Here is a 23879-nt window from a genome sequence, read left to right as displayed (position 1 = left end):
GACATACAATTTAATAAAGTATATTGAAATACAAATTAATAAAGTATATTGACATCCAATTTAATAAAGTATATTGATATCCAATTTAATAAAGTATATTGACATCCAATTTAATAAAGTATATTGACATCCAAATTAATAAAGTATATTGACATCCAAATTAATAAAGTATATTGTCATACAAATTAATAAAGTATATTGACATACAAATTAATAAAGTATATTGTCATACAAATTAATAAAGTATATTGACATACAAATTAATAAAGTATATTGACATACAAATTAATAAAGTATATTGACATACAAATTAATAAAGTATATTGACATACACATTAATAAAGTATATTGACATACAAATTAATAAAGTATATTGACATACAAATTAATAAAGTATATTGACATACAAATTAATAAAGTATATTGACATACAAATTAATAAAGTATATTGACATACAAATTAATAAAGCATATTGACATACAAATTAATAAAGTATATTGACATACAAATTAATAAAGTATATTGACATAAAAGCTATAAAGTATAGGTATATATCATGAATAAAGACAAAACATAAATAGAATATATTGACATCCAATTTAATAAAGTATATTGACATCCAAATTAATAAAGTATATTGACACCCAAATTAATAAATTATATTGTCATACAAATTAATAAAGTATATTGACATCCAATTTAATAAAGTATATTGACATCCAAATTAATAAAGTATATTGACATCCAATTTAATAAAGTATATTGACATCCAAATTAATAAAGTATATTGACATCCAATTTAATAAAGTACATTGAGATCCAAATGAATAAAGTATATTGACATCCAAATTAATAAAGTATATTGTCATACAAATTAATAAAGTATATTGACATACAAATTAATAAAGTATATTGTCATACAAATTAATAAAGTATATTGACATACAAATTAATAAAGTATATTGACATACAAATTAATAAAGTATATTGACATACAAATTAATAAAGTATATTGACATACAAATTAATAAAGTATATTGTCATACAAATTAATAAAGTATATTGACATCCAAATTAATAAAGTATATTGTCATGCAAATTAATAAAGTATATTGACATACAAATTAATAAAGTGTATTGTCATACAAATTAATAAAGTATATTGACATACAAATTAATAAATTATATTGTCATACAAATTAATAAAGTATATTGACATACAAATTAATAAAGTATATTGACATACAAATTAATAAAGTATATTGACATACAAATTAATAAAGTATATTGTCATACAAATTAATAAAGTATATTGACATACAAATTAATAAAGTATATTGTCATGCAAATTAATAAAGTATATTGACATACAAATTAATAAAGTATATTGTCATACAAATTAATAAAGTATATTGACATACAAATTAATAAAGTATATTGACATCCAATTTAATAAAGTACATTGACATCCAAATTAATAAAGTATATTGACATCCAAATTAATAAAGTATATCGTCATACAAATTAATAAAGTATATTGACATACAAATTAATAAAGTATATTGTCATACAAATTAATAAAGTATATTGACATACAAATTAATAAAGTATATTGACATACAAATTAATAAAGTATATTGACATACAAATTAATATATAGTATATTGACAAAAAATAAATAATATTTACAAAAATAAATAAGTAATATTGACATATAAAAGAATATAGTAAAAAGAATAAAATTAAAGTCAACTGATTGCGTATAAAGACCTGAATGTAAAAAAAAAAATCAAATAGATGGCTAGAACTTGAATTTTATTTAAAAAAATAAATATTCGTTTGGATTCATCGAACTACTGTTCTCATCTTGAGTGTCATTTTCACAACCTTTCGGTCGATGTAACCTCTGACTTTCTCCAGGTGTATCTTGTCGAACGGGGGAATAGTTCTGTCGAACTCGGGAATTTGAACTGAATTTCGAACACTTTATTTAATTCAAGGAGGCCACATGCTCTTGTTCCACCAGCCATGACTGGATAAAAGTCCTGAGTGATACACAATTACCTACGTTGAGAATTGAATATAACTTTCATTTTAACGTCGTTACAGACGTCGAATAATGGAGCGGACGGACAGGTAACTGCTGGGACAGACAACGAGTGTCTAAGTATTGCCATTACTAACGAATGTCTTGCATATACGTGTCTAGAGCTGGAACTATAATACTACTTTCATGAAATATATTTCTATGCTTAACTATAAGGAAAGTATATCCTATGTATTGTTATCATTGTGCTTACCTTCTCGTTTTCAGACTGCGAGAATAATTAAAAAATGTGATGGCAGAGTTCACATTGCTGGTCAACATAATATATAATAATTTTTGTTAATACTGAAATAGTTTTGTATGTGTGTGCGTATATCGATCTCTATATACCTATGAAAGTGAAAGTGCCTGTCTGTCTGTGTCTGCCTGTGTACATTTCCCTACACAATAACTCTGTCAATTTTAAGTCTACAGACTCGAAATTTGATATACAGGATATAAAGATTTGGGAAAATCTTTGTAATACGTTTTTCTCAAAGAATTTGGCTTCTAAGGAGTCAAAGTTCAACAATTTTACCTTTGAGAACTCTACCAAACTCCTTTGCCAATTTTGTGTCTAAACATTTGAAATTTTAGATATAGGTTCCTTGGACATGGCTCTAACTTAATAACTTGATTTGAGCCAAAAAATAAATATTAAAGGGTCATAATAGGGGTCAAAGTTAAAAGAATTTGACATCTGTGGTCTCTACAAAACTACTCAGACAATTTCTGATGTAAACATTTGAAATTTTACATAGAGGGTATTCAGAGATAGGGCAATATTTTAATCGGTTTGAGTCGAAAATTTGAGCTACCAATATATAAATGTATGTATGTATGTCTACCTAAAACTTTCGACGATTGTCTAGCCTTAATTTAAACCTACGTAAATTCCAGTTTGGCAGTGATCGTAACTGCAAAACGTCACGTTTTCCCCGTTCTTTTCCTCCTTCGCGGTACGGCTTCGAGCCTGCCTTCCTACTACCACTTTTTTTTTGCTCAACACACACCTCCAAACACCCGGGCAATGCCAGACATCCATTCTAGTATATCTATAAAAGTGAAAGTCTCTGTCTGTCTGCTCTGTGTGTGTGCGTGTGTGTCTGTCTGTTTATGTACATTTCCCTACGCAATAACTCCACCTGGATTTCGAGCTTTTTATTATATCGGAAAGTCTGCATTTAATAAATCCTTATATATTCTTTGATCCTCTTATACATCTCCCATGTATATATATATATATATATATATATATATATATATATATATATATATATATATAGGGTGTCCATAAAGTTCGTGTGCACTTTAAACAATTTCTAACTTTATTTATATTTGCGATAGAAATAATCTGTAAAAAATGTTATAAAGTTTCATGTAACTAGTTTTAACTATAGTTATTGAATAATTTTTCACCGCAAAATTCGTAACAATATTTAGATAAGTAAAAAATAAGTAAAAATATTTTCTTTTGTTTTTCAGAATCAATTTGATCCCATGGCTTCAATTGAGGAAAAAGTAAACTGTCCTTTGGTTGGCTGAATTAAAATCTACTATTGCTGTACAAAGAAAGTTTAGAATTGAATACATTTAAAAAAAAAGCGCTTCATAGGAACACCATTGATAAATGGATGAACAATTTTTAAGAGACAGGGTCTGTCCATGATAATCCACGGTCTGGAAGGCCATGTGTCAGTGACGAAAGTGTTGCTTCCATAGAAGAATCCTTTACTGCAAGTCCAAGAAAATCTGTAAGACGGGCATCATTGGAGCTCGGGCTGCCAAAGTCTACTGTGCATAAGATTCTGCGGGTAAAACTTCATATGAAAGTTTACAAAATTCAATTACATCAACAGTTGTTAGAAGAGGATTATTATGCACGGCTAACTTTCTGTCACCAGTTCAATGAAAAACTTTGCAATAATGATGCATTTGTGAGTAATTTACTATTTTCTGATGAAGCAACATTTCACATTAGTGGCAAGGTCAACAGGCATAATTGCCGAGTTTGGGGAACTGAAAACTCGAATGAAACTGTTGAACATGAAAGGGACACTCTTAAAGTTAATGTGTGGTGTGCTTTGGGAATACATCGAGTCATAGGGCCATATTTCTTTGAAGATCGAAGAAGAAAAGGACAGTGACAGCTACTTAGATATGTTGCAGAATTACTTTCTTCCGCAACTTGAACAATTAAACTTGAAAGATAATACAGTGTTTCAACAAGATGGAGCTCCTTGTCACTTTGATCGGCGTGTTAGAGAGTTTCTAAATCAGGAATTTCCTAACAGATGGATTGGAAGGGGCGGACCATTTCATTGGGCTCCACGTTCGCTAGATTTGTCTCCTGTGGTTAAATACAATGACCCCACAACTCAATCTTCACTCTTCAATCCTGCAGTCCAATGCACTTCTGACAGCTATTGCTTCTGCCAAACAAAAGAGACCCTCTCTCTCCCAAATACAGGCTTTTTATAGGACAAAACCGTCCAAAGTTATTTGCATAATCTTCCCATGATCTCTAGTCTATAAATAGACGCAGTGACCATTCTTTCTTCTTTCACTCTCTGAAGCGGGCGTTGCCAGTGGTAAAATATTTGCACGATTTTTTTTTTTACTACACGCCCCCATGATCATTAAAGATCATTCACATCTCATAATCCCGTGTCCAGATCGGCGCATTGCGTTCTCTTTGCGGTCTCTGCATCGGCACCGGTTCATCTTCATCACTCCCTGGCTCAGTACCACCATCCTCATCACCTAAATGGACCACACGCCTTAAATCTAAAACATGTCGTGGCATTCCATTGACACTTAAGTTGTTTGGGGATTGCACTCCTGTTACCACTCCTCTTCCCCACTGCGTTGTGCATCGGGCATTAGGCGGTTTCACCCAAACTTCTTCTCCTATTTGAATTCTGGCTGGTCCTTGATCATTAATTTCCGGTGACATGTCTCTAGGATGCCTCCATTCGTAATTAAAGATTGCTCTATGTGGTACTATGTTATCTCTTTGCCCGACCTTAGGGGACATGTTGTACCAAAATGTGGTCTCTTCAGGCGATATTCTTCCTCTCTCAGCTATTGCTTTCACGGTCCGATGATGTCGCTCCACAATGCCATTTCCTCCAGGTCTGTAGGCTGCCCTGTAATAACTTTTAATCTTCCATTTTTTTAGCATCGTCTGAAAGATTTCTGAGCGAAAAACAGTGCCGTTGTTCATTATCACCTCCCTTACTAGACCTCGTTCAAGCATCACCTTTTCTAATTCAGTTGCAACTGCAGATGCGACTAACACTCGCAGTTCCTTCCATATCGCCAGTCTACTTGGCCCACAATCAATTATTGATAAGTACGCTCCCCCTCGGTAGTGTGCTATGTCAATAGCTAGTCTCGTCCAGTTCGTTAAAACTCCAATTTCTCCAGGATTATGTATATTTGGGGCAGGATCGATCGATTGACACCGAACACAGTTCTTTACTATCATCTGAATTTCTTCCCGTTTTACATTCGGATCCACTTGCCTCACCAAATATAATGTTCTCTCCACTCCCATGTGATGCATGTCATGCAACTCTTTAATTTCTCCAATTCCAAGACAGCATATCGGCGCCTCCTCTTTCTCAATTAACCACTGTTTTTTTTTATCCGTGTTAGCGCATCTGCCTCGTTTCTTTCAGAAGGCACAAACACTGCTTTTATTTGCAGTTTCAATTCATACATCGACTCTCTAAGCATCCCTAATCTCCGCTTTATTATCACTTCTCCGGCACCCTTTGTTCGTATTCTGCCACTCTCCTCCACAGTAGAGTTCACCCAACTGAGTACAGTGGCTGAATCAGTTCTTATTTCAATATTTGTCAGTCTCCATTTGATAGCTAAATTGACACCCTTTAGAAGAACATCTAATTCAGCTATGTTAATGTGATTAAAGTAATCACATTTCCTCAGCCAAGTTACATCTTCCGCCACCACACCGCCAATCTCGACAACCACGCCAGTTGAAACATTGCTTGCATCACACCACACGACTCCTGTGCTCACTTCAGGTATGTGCCAAGCGCCATTAACAGGGTCTTCTTTTTTCACCTCAGCTAGAACCTCCTGCATCACTTTCATGGTTCTGCTATCAACTTTTTCTTCCCAATCCATTCCATTTGCTCTTCTTTTCACATAACTGCATGCTAATCGCAGCCATCCAGCAATTGGATAGTGCCCCAATAATTTACCACAGATCGAAAATAGCTCCCGCCTACTAATTTCTCCTCCCATCTCTGGGATCTCGTTGCCTCTCCTGAACATTAGTGCACCCATCTTATTTTTCATAAGCTTAAGGCCCAGTGCCGCTCCTCCGTCCAGGGATTCCGGAGATTTTGCTGCTAACCCACACCCCTTCAAATGTTCCACAACTTCCTGTGTCGATATTTTCGTTACGTCTACCATTATATCATCAATGTATGAATCAGTGGCCTCTTTCGTCCTACTTCATTTCTTTAATACTGTTTTTAAAATGGCTGCCATAATCTTTGGTGCGACATTAAGTCCGAATCTTAATCGTGTTAGGCAATAGGTTTTTCCTTTATAACAGACCAGCTGGTACTGCCATAGTTCCTTTGCCACATGTAGTTGCAGGTAGGCAGACTTAAGGTCCTCTATTGCGGTCCCTCCTACCAACTGTCTCCACTTTCTTATCTTTTCATCACATATATCTATTATGTCGCTCCCTGTATGACACGCCACAAAACGGTTCAACTCAGGAAAGTCGAACACTGGCCTAACTTTCCCTTGTGTGGCCTGAAATACTGCCATCAATGGCAACACGCCTTTTCTTTCTCCTTTCCATGGTAACAGAATACCATCTTTCCACCTCTTTCTCGAATTCTAATTTCTTATCGCCTTCCAGAGAGTTTTTATAATATTGGACTTTGTTCTGCAATACTGGAGGCTCTCCCTTCCATGCCCATCTTACTGTCCATTCATCTCCATCGAAGTTTGCTTCAAAGTCTTTATCCTCGATTTTGCAAACATTCAGCTGATGGGCAGCCACGGCACATTGTATATCTCCAAACTTCACTTTGGCTTTCTTTATAGTTACACCTCCCAGCTCATTAATCACGTCCATTCCAATTATGACGTCGATCCCATCAACGATGTGATTCATCAAGATTGCCCTCACCTTTACGTGCATTCCACAGACTTTTATCTCCACTTGTCTGGCTCCTTTACATTCTATATTCCTCCCATCAACTGCTTTCACTGTACCGCTCCTTCCATATCCCTTCAAAAGTTTGGAATTGATTAAAGTAGTGGTGCACCCAGTATCGACAAGTGCAGTCATTACAGAATCATTCACCTCTACTTCTATTATAGGAAGAGGCCAGTATCGCGCCTTCATTTCATTGCTAGGGTAGCTTGCGGCGCAGAAGCTCCCCCTTGCCCGTTTCCCTGAATCTGAGGACAATATCTCGCAATGTGGCCAAATTTTCCACAATTGTAGCATGTTGCCCTGGCCCTAGGGATCTCTGTGCAATCTTTTTTAAGTGCGATCCTTGACATCTAAAGCACTGAAGGCTTGATTCTTTCTTTCCCTTATTAGTCTCATTAGTTTGCGCACTTGCGGCCAATGTCCGAGTTTCTACGACCCTTTTGCTGACTAAAAGCCGTGCAGTCGGTATCAGTTTGCTGACATCCATTCTCTCTATATTCGGTAGCTGCTGTAATGCCACAAATACATCGTCTGGGAATCCAGTTATGAATGCCAGTTTGGCTGTATGTTCCAGCCCTTCTTTTGATTTTATTAGCATAAACATCCACCGATTCTCCTGTCCACTTGAATCGTTGCAGTTTTTCGTATGCCTCAAAAGGCCCCTCAGTGAAGGCGGTCACGAGTCTCATCTCTATCAGTTCTGCATCTTCTTGTTCTGCATTATTCATCTCAAGATAGAGAGCGAGTGCATCTCCCTGCAAAAAAAGTGGAATAAAACTGGCAAGGTCTGGCACATGTTGAAGCTTAGCCACCAGTTTTACTTTCTTTATCCATCCGACTACATCACCTTCTCCACTAAAAGGTGGTATCACATCTTTTCCCAATCTCAACATCCCAGATTCCATGATCTGTTCTTAGGCGAAATAGCTTGTGGTTAAATACAATGACCCCACAACTCAATCTTCACTCTTCAATCCTGCAGTCCAATACACTTCTGACAGCAATTGCTTCTGCCAAACAAAAAAGACCCCTCTCTCTCCCAAATACAGGCTTTTTATAGGACAAAACCGTCCAAAGTTATTTGCATACTCTTCCCATGATCTCTAGTCTATAAATAGACGCAGTGGCCATTCTCTTCTTCTTCTTTCGTCTTTCACTCTCTGAAGCGGGCGTTGCCAGTGGTAAAAGGTTTGCACGATTTTTTTTTTTTACTATATCTCCATTAGATTTTTTATGGGGACATGTGAAAACAAGTGTGTATGCAACCAAACCTAGTTTATTGAAAGATTATAAAGCTAGAATAACTGATGTGATTTCAGGCATTACTATAAATCATTTGGCAAATGTTTTTTCGTGAACTGCAAAATCGTATTACCGTTTGTATTGTTAATGCTGGAGGGCATGTGGAAAGTTAAATAAGATTTCAATAAAAGCTTGAAAAATATTGATTTACTTCTTTCAAATCCATTTTACTGATTATTTCTATTCCAAATACAAATAAAGTTATATATTTTTTAAAGTACACACGGGCTTTATGGACACCCTATATATATATATATATATATATATATATATATATATATATATATATATATATATATATATATACATATATATATATATATATACATATATATATATATATATATATATATTTGAAATTGGTATATTTAAGCAGTATTTTTTCATTCAAACAAATATTATTAAATGCAACGGAGACACTTTGCTTTATGATTCTTTTTTTTTAATTTTTCAATTTTCCGTATAATCTTTTTTGTAACCAAATCAACAATATCAATAAAAGTTCCATACTTGTTGCTATCACAAGCGCTTTCGGTTCGTCCACGAATCGCCATCAGGTGTTTAAGTAAAAGTGCGAAGGAGCGAAAATGAGAATTAAAAAATATACTATAAACGACGATAAGTTAAAGTATATAGTCGATGAAAAGTTGATTAAAAACATAGGTCGACTAAAAATAAGAGTTTGGTAGAGTTCACAAAGGTCAAATCGTTGAACTTTGACACCTTAACAGCCAAATTTCTGGCCGAAAACTGATTACAAAGATTTTCCCAAATCTTACTACCCTGTACATCAAATTTCGAGTCTCTAGACTAAAAGTTGACGGAGTTATTCTGTAGAGTAATGTACAGAGACAGACATACAGACAGACACTTTCACTTTATATATATATATATATATATATATATATATATATATATATATAAAGGTTTTAACATGATCTCTCTACACCTTTCATTGTGGTAGACACACACTCCTACAAATATAGCCTATAAGTTATCACCGAATATTCTTCTATATAAACATCTTTCTATGTATGTAAGGCCATATATTCTTCAAATTGTTTAATATTAACGTTGATAACTTTTTCCTGGGACACTTTAGACAAACATTTAGACACAGAATATCCTCATACAAAATTATTCATAAGCAGTCATTTAAGATTAGTAATTTCTGTACAAATACATGGACATGATAATAAGCTCATCTAACCACAAGATATTAATCACAATAATAAATAACACCAACAAAAATATCTATGCCCGCTGAGTTGCAATTTTAAGGTCAAATATGTGTTTTCTATAAACCAATCACACATACTGAAGAGAATCCCTATCGGGGTATCGTCGGGCAGTTCGAAACTGCGAGTGTACGTTCACTAACACTCTTTCTGAACACTGCAGGGGAAAAGGTCAAGCTGGCTAAATAGTGGTGGGCCCTTAAAGGCAAGGGCTTATACCGGTTGTCACGTGGTCTATTATCTGAAAGTCTAGTACCCTTTAAGGATTCAAACATAAATGCAATTTCTGTCAAGAAGAAAAGACTAGAATACTCAGGTATGAACACACAAACCTTTTTAATAAAAGAGACGAAATCATAGTTAGATGAAGACATTGACATAGATTTAAGACCAAAAACTCCTAAATTCGGAACCGCTATATTAGGGTTAAATCCAACGGTATCGATTGTTAGAATTTACTAATCTAATGCAAGCCATAAACAAATCCCTTATTACTTATTTAACGACTGGAAGGGATATTAGGTTACGCGTTGATACACTCTCTCTATATATATATGTTAATTGCGAGTTTCAGTTATTGAGGCTGTTGGGTAGACTGAAATACAAGATTTAAGATAGACCTGAATGTGACGAAAGTTGGTGTAGAAGCCGGTAAATTACAGGAGTAATAGATAATGAGACTGACAAGATGGTGTTTTTGCTCAAGTTACTTGGTAAACTGAATCTTCTAACTAAACGTAGAACATGCCTCCTTACGTGTATGTGTGTGCATTTATTCATATTCGTGTATGTGTTTACCTATCTATATATGGTCGTTATTAATATGATTAATGCAAATTTCATATTTATCTGTATATTAATAGGATAGCGAGTGTATTATTTATTTTGTATGTCACACTTACATCCGAATGACTGTTATTTAATTGCCGTGGACTTCCATTTTTTTGTAATAAATTATTTTACCAGGAATTCTTCATAAGTTTTGGTTTGGATTTCGATCATAGCTGATGGCACTCCAGCAATCTACTTTTTATAGATAATTTAATCAAGAGATCGTCAACGGATTTAGTTTTGGTTTGAAGGAACTCAAGTTTTATATATATATAAATATATATATATATATAATGATTTTTAGTTTAATTTCAATCGATAAACATTAACTTTATAACAATATATACGAAATCTGCAAGAATTCGAATATCATATTTAAGCAGGCTTAACGACCAGTCTACGGTGGGCGTACCTGCTGGCTTAGATAAATATTTTTCCAGTTTTAACAAAAGAGCTACACTAATAGCAGTGTCTCCATTTGCATCTACAGAATGCAAACATCACTATATTACATATGAATTAGTCTAAACATTTGAAATTTTACATAAAGTGTATTCAGCGATATAGCAAGATTTTTAATCAGTTGTTGGCCGAGAATTTGGCTACCAAAGGTTCAGAGTTCAAAAGATTTTACCTTTGCGGTCTCTTGCAAACTATTCAGAAAATTGTTGGTATAAACATTTAACATTTTACATAAAGGGTATTCAGACATACAGCAATCTTTTTTAATCAGTTTTTGGGCGAACATTTGTCTGACAACAGGTCAAAGTTTACAGAGTTGACCTTTTCAGACTCTACCAAACTCCTCTGCCAATTTGGGGTCAAAACACTTGAAATTTTAGATATAGGTTACCTGGACAGGAGTCAAACTTTTTAATATATATATATATATATATATATATATATATATATATATATACGCATAAAGTTGTGAACAGTACAAAGGTCTTGAGAAAAGCTGGGCTGAACTGCTAGTATATATATATATATATATATATATATATATATATATATATATATATATATATATATAAGCCACATACAGTACCGTTTTGTTCATCTCAACTCATCAGTGCGGCTAGACGTACACCTTTCCTCATCCGTGGATCGAACCTACAACCGTTGCGATGACAGTCGGCATCTATAACCATCGGACCAGGAATCGGTGCCGTAGATATTTCTCCTCACACACCCGCCCGTCACAACAGTGCTCAAACCATTAGTTTGTTTACAAGCAAATTAATAGTGAGCTTCGCTTAATTGCTTAAATGCGCGTCTGGTTAAAATATGTTTGCAAAGTGCTCAATAATTAATTTTGCTTCGGATTTATTGTTATATACATATATATAATGTGAGATTTATATTTTCTAGAGGTAAACTAACGAATGAAGTTTTATGAGGTTTATACAAGAATGCTTAATACCGAAGTTAAGCGTTAAGCAAGGTATACTTTATATTAATTTTTACATACATAGTAATATATTGCTACACAGTCATGAACATCCTTCTGCTAGCTAGTTACTAGCAACTAGAAACTTTTACAGGCGATACAGCTTATACCAAAGCAAAGTTTGCAATGAAAATGTCAGGTCTCTAGCGTCATAGTATATTAATATCAGGAAAATCAGTAACATGTTGTTAAAAATAGTAATAGGAAAAAAAGTATTTTTAATAAAAGACCAAATAGAGATGTGGTTTAAGGTCCGTGTTGAAATGTAAAGATAACGTGGAAAGGATAGGGGATTTAAAAAAAAAAACAGAGATAGAGATTGTAAAGGACTAAACAAAAGTAGTGCATGGGTGTGTGGTAGTCGCCCTAAACCTTAAACCTTCTAGTGCGCATAGGGTCCATTAGCAGCGGTATGTCAAGTTGACAACTTTTTAAGTATCTATGTCAAAATGTGAATCGGAATTAGTCCGTTATAAAAATACTTGTAAATTAGCTCAAATTTGTCTCAGGAAACGTACATCTTATGTTGCCTTCTTACCCATCCCCGCTCCCCAATCATATCCCTACGTGTATTTGTAACGAAATTAAAAGATAGAGAAGAAAAGGAAAAGACCAAAGAAAAAAAAAGGAAAGAAAAAGGAAAAATCATAAATAATTTTTTGTGGTAATTTTAAAACATTTTCTTTCTTCCGCGTTTCCCACCCCTCATATCCGCCCTACTTTACACCACAACTGTCTTTCCTTATTTGTATGAGCTAACTTAAAATTTAATAATAATAATAATAATAATAATAATAATAATAATAATAATAATAATAATAATAATAATCTATATATATATATAAATGTAACTCTTGGTTCGTTCGCAATTAATTGTCTAAAAAACACTGGATAGATGGCTTCCACGTTTTGGTATAATATGTTTACTATATCTATGTGTGTTTTTATATATTTCTTTTTAATTATAACATTATACTTAATTTTTCTATGATAAATAGGTGGGTTTCTTTGTACAGAAAGGCCATTTTTTATTTAGGGACAATTATTTATTACGCTTACTGTCACGTGGCCAGTGTTTCTAATTTAGCGGTTTTCCTGCAAGAGCTGGAGAGTTCGTTTGCAATCTAGCGGGAAATTCTAGAAAATCTGAAGATATTTCGCACCCACACACCCGCAAGCGCTTGAAAATACTTTAAAACATAAAATAAATTCATTCATGTAAGTAATAAAAAGTAGCATTTATTGCCTTTGGTAACAATTGTTTATTGATTATTTGTTTTGTTTTTCACCTTTTTTTCGTCTAACCATTCTTAAATCTCGCTATAAAATCGATTTTTCCAAGTACATTTTAGGTGGGTGGTGGGCATTCAAACCTTCGAAGTTTAGTTTAAAAAACGAAATTTAGAAGTATTTAGTCAACATTGTAAAAGCAAGAAACAACAGCAAAAACAAACTTATACCAATACAGTATAATTTAATTATCTACCAACCTAAATACTTTTAACATGCTAAAACAAAGTTTTTTTGTTTTTTTAGTTTTCTAATTTCAAAATATGTTGCACCATTATTGTGATGTTTAATTTGCAGTATATTTACCTTTTAACTTTTATTATAAAAAGTTTGAGTTTATGATTTGTTTCCTGCAAAAAAAATACCCTCTCTGAAAAAACAGGTAAAACTAACTGATAAAATACGGGAGCTAACCGCTTCAATATAATTCCAGAAAAATTTTCAGATGATAAAAGTTAAAAATCTAGCGATTTTCTGGACATTTCTTTCTCCTGATCTCGCGGATTTTTTTTAAATCTCAGTTGCCAACATTGCATCACTAAAAAAACACTACAGGCTTAATGTAAACAGAATGTGTTTACAATATCGGTAAATTTTCAATGGGTTTAATCACATGATTATTGATAAATTAACCGCACGTGGTCGCTTTCCTATTAAATATTCATCGAAAAATGTTAGGTACAGATAAAATGAATGCCGACACTCAAAGTGTATAAACATTTTGACTCCTTCCTTTACTTAAAAATTCACCAAAAATCAGGAAATCAACCAATTTTAATGAAAATTGCAGTATTTATCAAATCATGATCGCAGAATATAATGAACTAATTATTTTTACTTAACTTTTAGTGAAAATACTTTAAAACATAAAATAAACTCATTCATGTAAGTAAAAAAAAGTAGCATTTATTACCTTTGGTACCAATTATTTATTGATTATATGTTTTGTTTTTCACCTTTTTTCGGCTAACCATTCTTAAATCTCGCTATAAAATGGATTTTTCCAAGTACATTTTAGGTGGGGGGTATTCCAACCTCCGAAGTTTAGTTACGATAGAAACAACAGCAAAAAAACTTATACCAATGCAGTATAATTTAATTATCTACCAACCTAAATACTTTTAACATGCTAAAACAAAGTTTTTTGTTTTTTTAGTTTTCTAATTTCAAAATATGTTGCACCATTATTGTGATGTTTGATTTGCAGTATATTTCAATTTAACTTTTATAATAAAGAGTTTGAGTTTATGATTTGTTTCCTGCAAAAAAATACCCTCTCTGAAAAAACAGGTAAAACTAACTGATAAAATACGGGAGCTAACCGTTTCAATATAATTCCAGAAAAATATAGTGAGAAAACACGGAACATTTTATATATTGAATATACTATATTTATAATTTTTTTATGGTAGGAAGTTAAAATAGGGAGTTTTTTTTTGGGGGGGGGAATTAGCGATTTTTGAAAATTTCAGATGATAAAAGTTAAAAATCTAGCGATTTTCCGGACATTTCTTTCTCCTGATCTCGCGGGTTTTTTTTTAAATCTCAGTTGCCAACATTGCATCACTAAAAAAACACTACAGGCTTAATGTAAACAGAATGTGTTTACAATATCGGTAAATTTTCAATGGGTTTAATCACATGATTATTGATAAATTAACCGCACGTGGTCGCTTTCCTATTAAATATTCATCGAAAAATGTTAGGTACAGATAAAATGAATGCCGACACTCAAAGTGTATAAACATTTTGACCCCTTCCTTTACTTAAAAATTCACCAAAAATCAGGAAATCAACCAATTTTAATGAAAATTGCAGTATTTATCAAATAATGATTGCAGAATATAATGAACTAATTATTTTTACTTAACTTTTAGTGAAAATACTTTAAAACATAAAATAAACTCATTCATGTAAGTAAAAAAAGTAGCATTTACTACCTTTGGTACCAATTATTTATTGATTATATGTTTTGTTTTTCACCTTTTTTTCGGCTAACCATTCTTAAATCTCGCTATAAAATCGATTTTTCCAAGTACATTTTAGGTGGGGGGCATTCCAACCTCCGAAGTTTAGTTACGATAGAAACAACAGCAAAAAAATAAAACTGATACCAATACAGTATAATTTAATTATCTACCAACCTAAATACTTTTAACATGCTAAAACAAAGTTTTTTTTGTTTTTTAGTTTTCTAATTTCAAAATATGTTGCACCATTATTGTGATGTTTAATTTGCAGTATATTTCAATTTAACTTTTATTATAAAGAGTTTGAGTTTATGATTTGTTTCCTGCAAAAAAATACCCTCTCTGAAAAAACAGGTAAAACTAACTGATAAAATATGTAAGCCTTCTGGGGAGCTAACAGCTTCAATATAATTCCAGGAAAATATAGTGAGAAAACACGGAACATTTTATATATTGAATATACTATATTTATAATTTTTTATGCTAGGAAGTAAAAATATGGAGTTTGGGGGGGGATTAGCGATTTTTGAAAATTTCAGATGATAAAAGTTAAAAAATAGCATTAATACAGTAAGTTAGGTAAAATTTGCATAGAATGCCCTGCTTTACGGTTGTAGTAAAAATGGAACGGAAATTTGAATTTCGTTCCCTTTTAAATTCGGTACATTTTTACATTACGTCCAACCCATCGTTCACATTCGACACATCAACTTTTATAGCTTTTCGGGTATGCTGGCAAGGTTAGGAGTGTCTATTCCGAAAACCGTTCTTAACATGGGTAGATTGGTAGGTGTGTCAGAAATTTCGTGAAAAATAGTGAATAATTCCACCCCGTTTTCCAAGCTTATAACTCCTCGAAAAATGTAACTCAAGCCCTAATTTTTTTTTTCAATTAAGGGAGCAAGGCCCAAGGTTTCATTAAAAAAAAAAACAAAACAAACAACGTGTTTTTAAAAAAAAAAAAGGTTTTAAACTTCGGACTTTACAGGTACATTTCTAAAAAAACACTACTTTTTTGTTTTAATTTGAATATATTATTTATTGACCTTTTCTCTTCAATTTGTGATATATAACACTTTGGTGAGTAAATTATTTACTTTAAAAAAAAAAACATTTCAAAATGGGAGGCGTGAATTATTCGACCTCCTGTCTATCCAAGCTTATAACTCCTCGAAAAATGTAATTCAAGCCCTAATTTTTTTTTCAATTAAAGGGGCACAGACCAAGGTTTCATAAAAAAACAAAAGAAAAAACAAACAACATGGTTTAAAAAAACAGGTTTTAAACTTCGAACTTTACAGGCAAATTTCTAAAACACACTACTTTTTTGTTTTAAATTTGAATATATTACTTATTGACTATTATTATTATTATTATTATTATTATTATTATTATTATTATTATTATTATTATTATTATTATTATTCAATTTGTGATATATAAAACTTTGGTGAGTAAATTAATTATTTACTTTTTAATAGACACTTGAAAATGGGGGGGGGCGTGAATTAAAAAAAAACGTTTGTCTAAAATATTATATTCGGTTTATTGAAAAGGGCATAACATTTCACATTGACCCTGAAAATATCGTAAAAATAGAATCAATAGAAAAATTTTGATAGATTTTTAAAGCTTAAAACTTGAAAAATATTGAGTTGGTAAAATTCATTAGTTTTAAAAACATATGTCTATTACTTTTAAAACAAGTTTATTAGTTTATTTTGGAAGTATAATCCATAAAGAAAATAAACAAGCCACTTTTAAAAGAGAAATTACGAGAATGTTATATTTTATTCGCAGTTTCGTGATAAGGGTGTCAAAAATTCTGATACATCTACTAGATTTGAGTGTTTATTCATTGTAAACGTACCCTATAACCTATAAATGTCGATATTTCCTATGTGAATGGTAAGCTGGACTTATGTAAAAAATAACAAAAAGATATACCAAACTGACTTTTTCGTTTAAAAATTGAATTATTTCCCTTTCGTTATTAACTTTTTTTAAAAGAAATATTTTGTGTTTTATATACATAAAGTACAATTGTTGAATGTTACTGTTTTGATTATATTCGTTTGAGGGAGGCACAATTAAAAAATAAAGAAAGATTAAAACGAAGCGAAATTTAAGTTTCCGTTCCATTTTTACAACAACCGTAAAACAGCACATACTCAGCAAGTTTTATCGTAATTTATAAGCATCATGTTGAAACACTAAATCAACATTTTATTTATTTGTTTGCATAATTAATGATGGAAGTATTTTTCTGTTTATTTTCTGAACATCTGTTAAAAAATGATTTGTACATTCTCTTGAAAAAAGAATGAAATTTTTCTCTACTTTCACATAACTATTTACAGTGTTCATGTAAAGCATTCATCTGTTCTTTTTATAATAAAAATTCCGTTTTCAAAGAGAAACGTTTACTGACAAATTTCTTTAAAAAAGTGCAAGTTTTCCTGAAAAAACAACTTTCACCTAACAATTTATGGTAAAAAATTAATCTTTTTGGGGAGAAAAAATATAACTTTTATTGATTAAAAAAATTGCAAAAAATAATAAAAGTAAATAAACGAACAAAATGCGATTTTTCTTGAGGAATGTGTTCCATTTTAACAAACTGAACCACAGCAACGCGTGGCCGGGTACAGCTAGTAGTAGTAGTAATAATAATAATAATAATAATAATAATAATAATAATAATAATAATAATAATAATAATAATGATACAATCAATAAAACCCTTATGCCTAGATCTAATTAGTTATTATAATTATAGCCATAACAATTAATAATAGAAGGTGATGGGAAATAAACAGGTTAGTGACTGCGATATTATGATAATTGATAATAATAATTTTTAAGAGTAATTATATTGAGTATTTGCGTAGAAATATAACAATCAGGATAGTAAGTAATGGTAATAATACTGAGATGGAATAGGCGTATCAGAATTTGGGGTGAATTTTTGACACCCCTAACACAAAACCGCGAATAAAATATAAAAACTCGTAATTTCTCTTTTTAAAGTGTTTTTTTTATTTTCTTCATTGAATATACTTCCAAAATAAACTATTAAAGTTGTTTAAAAAATAACAGATGTTTTATTTTTTAAACAACAGTGTTTACAAAGTGCCGCCGCCCCTTTAGGCAGCCATGTTTTTACGTAATGAAATCAATTGAATCTTACGAATTAAATACTTTTCAATTTTTTAAATTAAAAAAAATTCTATTTGTTTAGTTTTTACGATATTTTCAGAGTCAATGTTAAATTTTATGCCCTTCTCAATAAACAAAATATAATATTTTAGACAAATCTTTCTTTTTAATTCACCCCTCCATTTTTAAATGTATATTAAAATTTAAATAGTTAATTTACGCACCAAAGTTTTATATATCACAAATTGAAGATAAAAGATCAATAAATAAATTAGTCTAATTCAAAACGAAAAAAAGTGTAGTTTTGGAAATTTACCTGTAAAGTTAAAAGTGTAAAAGCTTTTTTTTAAAAACCACGTTAATTTTTTAAAGCGGAAGCTTATGTTATGCTTAGATTGTCAAGTAAATATTGGACGCTGCCGACACTTTTTCTATTGGATTCAATGTTTTCTTTTTTTTTAGATATTTAAAAAAAATCAGAAAAAGAAGAATTAAAATATATTAAATCAAAAATTCATGTATTTCTTTAAAAGAATTTAAAAAATTGGAAATTTGGTGGAGCAAATTTTTAGCAATCAGCTAAAATCCATGCATGAAATGTTTTGCAAATATGGTAGCAGATACTGACCACTTTGTAGTTGAAATGAAATATGTCAAAAATACAAAAGGGGGAAAAGGCTGAATGGCATAAATAATTATTTTTTGTCATTTTGCTGCTTCCGTATATAACAAATCGACAAATCGACGAACATCCGGTTTCGCTAATGGCTGATAAACAATTGTCGAAAAGACATTTTTTCCATGACTCTTGGTTTCAAAATTCTTTTATTTTAAAAATGCATGGAATATAATAAATAAATATTGACAAATTCTTATACATAAAGAATAGAAGCACCCATAGGTTAGTAATTTTGAACAGGTAAGTAAATTTTTTGGCAGTTATATATATATTTCGATGAAGTTAAATTTGTGGATTTTGTTGAAATCATTTTTTAAAGAAAACCAATGAAAAAAAATGTATATTTTTCGATCAAACCCTTTATGATTATAAAATTTGGTATTTGCTCATTTTATTGAAATAAAAATTAGGGTTTGAAATTACATTTTCATATTGTTATAAATTGTAGACATGCAGATTCTATTTAATCAAATGTTTGCAATGGCGACTTGCCAAAAAATTCTGATACACCTAGAGATGAAAGTGTTAAAAATAAAATTTTAAATTTAAAAATGCAAAAACAAAGGAATTTTAAAAAAGTAACAAATGTCTACAGTAAATGAGATAAAAACAAAACAAAATAACGATAATTGATTTGAATGCACACACACACGCACACACAAACACACACATATATATAATTAATATATCAACAGTAAATGAGATAAACAAAACAAAATAACGATAATAGATTTGAATGCACACAAACACGCACGCATATATATAATTAATAAATGTAATTATTTATTATACTAAAAAAATAATTATCTATATATTCGTGTTTAATTATAAAATCTATAGTTACATGATTCAAATAAAAATATTACATAGTTATTAAGCATATGTAATGGTGCATACTCTTACTATTAAAATTTCTAATGTACTTAGTAGTTGTGGGTAGTTTAATCAAGTCCAGTCTTAGATATAATGGTTAAATAACTTTATATATTACAAAAATCTAGTTTGGTCTAGGTCTCAGATTGTCAGTTTAATTTATTTATGTACTAACAAATTGGGGCATTTGTTATTAATCAAGACCTGTTTGATATTTTTATATGCTGATGTATTATAAATTTATATGCTGATGTATTATAAATTTATATGCTGATGTATTATACATTTATATACTGATGTATTATACATTTATATGCTGATATATTATACATTTATATGTTGCAATATTATAAATATATATATTGAAGTATTATAATTTATATGCTGATGTATTATAAATTTATATGCTGATGTATTATAAATTTATATGCTGATGTATTATAAATTTATATGCTGATGTATTATAAATTTATATGTTGATGTATTATAAATTTATATGTTGATGTATTATAAATTTATATGCTGATGTATTATAAATTTATATGTTGATGTATTACAAATTTATATGTTGATGTATTATAAATGTATATGTTGATGTATTATAAATTTATATGTTGATGTATTATAAATTCATATGTTGATGTATTATAAATTTATATGTTAATGTATTATAAATTTATATGCTGATGTATTATAAATTTATATGTTGATGTATTATAAATTTATACGCTGATGTATTATAAATTCATATGTTGATGTATTATTTATTTATATGCTGATGTATTATAAATTTATATGTTGATGTATTATAAATTTATATGCTGATGTATTATAAATTTATATGTTGATGTATTATAAATTCATATGTTGATGTATTATAAATTTATATGTTGACTTATTATAAAGATTTATATGCTGATGTATTATAAATGTATATGTTGATGTATTATAAATTCATATGTTGATGTATTATAAATTTATATGTTGATGTATTATAAATTTATATGCTGATGTATTATACATTTATATGTTAATGTATTATAAATTTATACGTGGATATATTATAAATTTATACGTTGATATATTATAAATTTATACGTTGATATATTATAAATTTATACGTTGATATATTATGAATTTATATGCTGATGTATTATAAATATATATGTTAATGTATTATAAATTTATAATATATATATATATCTATATGCTGATATATTATAAATTTATATGTTAATATATTATAAATTCATATGCTGATGCATTATAAATTATATGCTGATGTATTACAAATATAAAGGTTTATTTATTAAAATATTTTATGTTAATGTATTATAATTTCATATGCTGATGTATTATAAATGTATATGTTAATATATTACAAATTTATATGCTGATGTATTATAAATTTATATGTTTATATATTATAAATGTATATGTTTATATATTATAAATTTATACGCTAATGTATTGTTAAATTATATGTTAATATGTTATAAATTTGTATGCGGATATAGTATAAATTTATATGTTGATGTATTATACATTTATATGTTAATATATTATAAATTTAAATCTTGATATATTATAAATTTATATGCTGATGTAGTATAAATTTATATGTTGATGCATTATAAATTCATATGTTAATATATTATAAATTAATATGTTGATGTATTATAAATTTATATGCTGATGTATTATACATTCATATGCTGAAGTATTATAAATTGATATGTTGATGTATTATAAATTTATATGCTGATGTATTATGTATTTAGATGTTGATATATTATGAATTTATATGCTGATGTATTATAAATTCATATGCTGATATATTATAAATTTTATGTTAATGTATTATAAATTCATATGCTGCTGTATTATAAATTTATATGTTGATATATTTTAAATTTATATGGTGATATTTTATAAATTTATATGCTTATGTATTATAAATTTATATGTTAATGTATTATAAATTTATATGTTAATGTATTATAAATGTATATGTTGATATATAATAAATCTATATGTTGATATATTATAAATTTTTATGTTGATATTTTATAAATTTATATGCTGATATATTATAAATTTATATGCTGATGTATTATAAATTTATATGTTGATGTATTATAAATTTATATGTGGATATATTATAAATTTATATGTTGATATATTATAAATTTATATGCTGATGTATTATAAATTTATATGCTGATGTATTGTAAATTTATATATTGATGTATTATAAATTTATATGTTGATGTATTATAAATTTATATGCCGAAGGTGTTGTAAATATTTTTCGCAACTTTTATATGTCCAACCTAGAGAATTAAATATTTAATACAAGTAAAAGACCGTCTATTTACGTTAGGTACGTCGGGGATATTTTTATTCTTGGTTACAATAATAACGAAATAGAGAAACTAAAGGATCATTTTAAAACAAACACCGTACTAGTTTTCACTTTAAATTAAATTCAAACAATAGCATTCCATTTCTTGACGTTTTCATAGACTTCAGCAAAGTTGAATTCATTACTTCACAGTATAAAAAGACTATTGCAACTGATGCGTGCATCTTAAACTTTAAAAGTGATTGTCCCTACCGATTCAAGACCACAATTATACAAAACACCTTGTAAATCGAGCCAAATTGATATCCCCAAATAAAAAAAAATATTCTATAGCGAATCAAAAATTATAAAGCAGGTCTTCATTAATAACCAATTCCCCAATTTAAGTAGATAAACAAATTAAACTAACAATTAGAAAACTAGACACAACTAATAATCACCAAGTTAACAATCCCCGCCCCATCAATATATTGTATCACAACCAACTACACCACAACTTTAAATCAGATGCAAAGCTAATAAGAAATATAATACATCGATATATATCTCCAGTCAATAATAATTATATCCAATTCTCCATCTACTATTGGAGATTAACAACTGCTAACCTTATAACAAAAAAACAATACTTCCCCGGACAACAAAATCAGTCGATGAAACAAATCTAGTCTATAAATTCAAATGCCCTTGGGAGAATGCATCTCCAACACCAATAACTACATTGGACACACGACAAATACATTGTGCAGATGATTGACCCTACACCTTTCCGACACAAGGTCAATTTCCCAACACCTAAAACAACATGGCTGTCCACATTCCCAATTTAGAAAGGTTCTAGTTGAGAACACAAAAACAATCCATATAAATTCAAACGTTAAAAGATTAAAAATACTGGAAGCACTATATATAAAAACTAAATAACCAAAGCTAAACAGTGTCTAGATATGTAACTATCCAATATATATGTGTATATGTATACACACATATACTCACACGCACACGCACATACACACGCATATATATATATATATATATATATATATTATTTAAAAAAACTGTAAATTCTATACCATCCAGTAAATCACACGTTTAAACCATAATGTAGCCAGATTTTTTGGACACCCGGTATATACATATAATTTTTTATTTTGGTTTCGATTCAAGCTAATGCACTCAATTCATATTGATATATTTTTTTAATTTTTAAAATCGCAACTTTATAATATATAAAAATCGATAAACATTAACCCTATAGTAATATATTCGGAATTTGCAAGAATTAAAAATATCATTTTAACTTGCCGGGCGTCCATGCTAGCTTAGATAAATACTTTTGCAGATTTAACAAAAAGAAGCTATAATAATATCAGAACGTCTTCATTTACACTGAACATCTACAGAATACAAATATCAATATATTACA

The 23879-nt window shown here is 29.8% G+C and overlaps 1 protein-coding gene across 2 annotated transcripts in view; it reads right to left on the bottom strand.

The window, feature by feature from the left end:
* LOC145241464 (monocarboxylate transporter 12-B-like) overlaps window positions 1-23879 on the bottom strand; it is a 373770-nt gene that overhangs the window by 37007 nt on the left and 312884 nt on the right. The gene's annotated exons all lie outside the window — the stretch shown is intronic.

The sequence above is a fragment of the Euprymna scolopes genome, chromosome 20 (genome assembly GCF_053919585.1).
Source record: "Euprymna scolopes isolate OS-2025 chromosome 20, ASM5391958v1, whole genome shotgun sequence".
Taxonomy (NCBI): Eukaryota; Metazoa; Mollusca; class Cephalopoda; order Sepiida; family Sepiolidae; genus Euprymna; species Euprymna scolopes.
Note: the sequence above shows the minus strand (reverse complement) of the source record. Positions and strands in the feature narration are given on the sequence as shown.